Genomic DNA, 3,725 nt, shown 5'->3' on the forward strand with positions numbered 1-3,725 from the left:
TAAAAAAGCAGGAACCAAAACAAAATCGCAAACCGAGCTCGGGTTGCCTCTCAAGAACTGCTTATTTTTATTGGAATCATGATCCGGACTCTGTGCTTCCTCACGTTGAATTTGTAGGAGTGTCCATCACCAATCGTACCTACTACTCCATCCACTTTCTTTTGTAAGCTTGAACTCCTCTAAGATAAGCCTTTTTAGAATTCTCTTTTTTAAACTTCGCATCACCCTCCTTAAGCTTTCTTTTCACTCCCTTATTTTTGACAATAAGCTCATGTTTCTTCTCTTCTTTTTCTTCACTTTTTAGTTCCATAGTGACAACCTTCCTATTGACAACGATTAGTGGTTCCAAGACTTAGGTATCTTCTTCCTCACCACTTGACACAAAATCTTTCTAACTTTCCTTGGTAAGTAAAGAACCTGGAGTTTTGTAAGCAAATACATCGAAAACCATTGGAATGGATTCTCTAGGCTTTGTACGCTTAACTTCTTTAATGGCTTGAATCTCCTCTTCCATTAATTTCTCCAATTCCTCAAGCTCTTTTTCTTCATCAATGTTGAACACTTCATCATGAGCATGATTACTCTTGAATGTATCCACCACTCTAAAGGTCATTTCTTCATCTCCAACTTGCAATGTAAGTTTAGACTCACGTATATCCACCAGAGCTCGAGCAGTATTGAGTGAAGGTCATCCAAGGATTATTGGGACATATTTATCTTCTTTCATATCCAATACAACAAAGTCAACTGGAAAAACAAATTTCCCAATTTTTCCAAATATGACCTCAACTATACCTCGAGGATGAGTAACCGAACGATTAGCCTTGTGAATCGTCATTCTAGTAGCCTTGAAATCTGGAAGAGCCAACTTCTAATATAACGCATAAGGAATTAAATTTATGGTTGCTCCAGAATCGGCTCGAGCATAAGTCTTCATATTATTTCCAAATTCACATGGAAATGTAAGGCGTCCAGGATCTCCCATCTTCCTTGGTATCCCTTCCATAATGACCTTAGAGCTTTTCTTACTAAGGACAACCTTGTAGGTCCTCTCTAGTTGTTGGCGAGTGTCAATTAAATCTTGAAGAAACTTTGCATATTCAGGTACTTGTGCCAAAGACTCAATAAAATGAGTATTGATAGTAATACCCTTAACTTGCTTCATAAACTTTATATGCTCTTGCTCCAACGGGTGAACTCTGGCTCGAGAAGGAAATGGTAAAAGAGGTTGAAAAACTTGAGCACATGTAGAATTTTTCTGTTTAGCTCGACACCACATCGTGGAGATTAAATCTCCACGTCGTGATTTCGGTGATTCAGTCTCATTTTTTTCTTCGAATTTCGACCGCTTTATTGTGATTCGGGCTACATTGTTTCTTCTTCCAAGGCTTTTAAGAATTTAGAAATAGTGTTATCTTCAATGTCCATGGCCATTACATGTGGTCGTGGCTTTTTATTGGGAATTTATGGAGATGGTCTTTCATTAACCAAAGTGGTTAATTGTCCAAGTTGAACCTCAATGTTGGATATTGATTCTTGATGATTCCTCAGCAAAGCTTGCTAGTCTCTCATGAGAATTTGATGGTCTCTTATCACTTCCCTGGTGTCATTATGTCTCTTCTCGAAAGCCTCCATGAATCGTTTTAACATGGACTCCAAATCAACCTTCTTTTCTGGTGGTTGCTCTTTTTGATAAAAGCCTCGATCAGTTTGCCTATACTTTTTTTCTTTTTGCTTCTTATACTCATAATATGGCAACCACGCTTTCTTTGGCTTCCTCCAATCTTCATCATATTTGTCTACGTTTGAGTAACAAACTTGAGCTTTTTTATTCCCGTTCTCATCCAAGTATGCGTCTTTAGTTAAATGGGGACCGTTACATCTTTCACAACCAGCTCTAAGAGCATGTATAGATTGGTCCATCTTTGTCATCCTCCGGTCCAGAGTATTTAGCATAGCTACAACAGCAACCATATCTTCAGAAGTGCCACTCCCAATTCCTTTCGCTCCTTTATGTATGGGATTGTGATATTCACGTGAATGCTTGGAAAACTCTTCAACTAATTCCTTGATCTCGGATGGACTTTTCTTGGTCAACAGTTCTTAAGAGTCAAGGAGTTGCCTTGTCATGACATTAGCCCCATCATAAAAGATCGATACTTCTTGTTCTCATTTAAATCATTTTGGGGGTAATTCCTTATTAATCCCTTGTATCGCTCCCATGCCTCATAAAGTGACTCCCCCGGTTGTTGCTCGAAATTAGCTATTACCTTCTTGAGTTTAGCAACATTTTATGGTGGGCAAAAGTGTTCTAGAAATTGCTCACGCATCTACACCCAAGTAGTAATTGCACCGGGTGGAAGTGCTTTCAGTCAATCTTTTGCAACTCCCTTGAAGGTAACTGGTAGCCTTCTAAGTAAAATTGTAGTGCGTGGGACATTTGGGATGTTAAAGTAATCAGCAATGTCATTGACTTCGTCAAGTTATTTGTAAGCATCCTCATGATCTTTCCCGGAGAATGGAACCTCCTTAAGTGCGGACAGAATGTGTCCCTTCAGCTCAAATGTTACTGCAGCTAGAATTGCAGGTTGCACTAGACTAGGACCGGTTTCCTCTCGGACTCTCTTTTTATATGTCCCTATAGACATATCCGCAATGTTTTCCGTCTCGACTTTTGGCTTGTCTCGGTTTCACTTTCTTGCTTTTCGGTTTCTGTTTCGGAAGCGGATTCGTGAAGATTCGGATTTTGCTCAAAGCTTTCTAACTTGTTTTTGTTCTTTGAGGAACTATCTAATTCACCACCGTTTTTCTCTTTCTTTTTTCCAAAAAACAGATCTTAGATCTTTAAAAGGTGATTTCTTTGGTGATTGGTTTTCTCCTACATTCTTATTCGTCTTTTTGTGAATGGATGACTCTTGATCTTCAGGAGGTGGCATCAAAGGTGTGTTCGATCCACAGGTTATGTACTACTGCAAGAAAACAAAAATAAAAACGTAAAATTGAACAAAAACTAATTAGAAGTGCTTACTGACTGTTTACCACGATGTGGTAAAGAGTACCACGTTGTGTTATCGTAGTAAAACTAATCAAAAACAGAAACCAAATAAAAAACGTAAACTATTGAGTCCACATTATGAACTTAAGGTTCACGTCATGAGGTCGGTTTGGAAATAAAAACTAATGGAAAAATTTAACTTTTTGTAGGTTTTACCCCACCAAAAGGATCTATTAATCTAAAGCAAATAAATTTTAAACTAATAGCCGTTTCCCGGCAACGGCGCCAAAAACTTGACATGCTAAAAATTAGCCACTAGTTTTAAATTTATAACCTAATGAACTTAACTAGCTAAAATGCACCTAGGTTGTATACCTAGTCAGTTTATAGAATAGTTTAAGTAAGTCGGATATCGATCTCAGGGAACAGATTAATCTAAAAAATTTATTTGCTATAAACTAACCTAAAACAAGCAAAAGTAAATTAGTTTTTATCTGATTTTCCAAGTTCAGAAAAACTTACTCTCCTAATTATTAAGTTCAGTTAATGACTAAAAACACTCATGTTTAGTTGAATCCACTTTTCCTCAATGGTTAGCTATTAATTATGGATAATTCAAGTTGGTTACCAATTAATACATTATTAGCAATTCAAGTCCAAATTTACTAATTTTAAATTACTTCATGTAGAGCTATGCATGGCCACACATAATCAATTATTAATTATGATT

General features: G+C 37.1%; 1 non-coding gene across 1 annotated transcript; it reads left to right on the forward strand.

The window, feature by feature from the left end:
* The first annotated feature begins 2,175 nt into the window (after positions 1-2,175).
* On the forward strand, positions 2,176-2,282 carry LOC111887249 (small nucleolar RNA R71). Its single transcript, XR_002848715.1, has one exon. It is a non-coding gene; the product is annotated as a small nucleolar RNA R71 (small nucleolar RNA).
* The last annotated feature ends 1,443 nt before the right edge of the window (positions 2,283-3,725 follow it).

This window comes from Lactuca sativa, chromosome 5 (genome assembly GCF_002870075.4).
Source record: "Lactuca sativa cultivar Salinas chromosome 5, Lsat_Salinas_v11, whole genome shotgun sequence".
Taxonomy (NCBI): domain Eukaryota; kingdom Viridiplantae; phylum Streptophyta; class Magnoliopsida; order Asterales; family Asteraceae; genus Lactuca; species Lactuca sativa.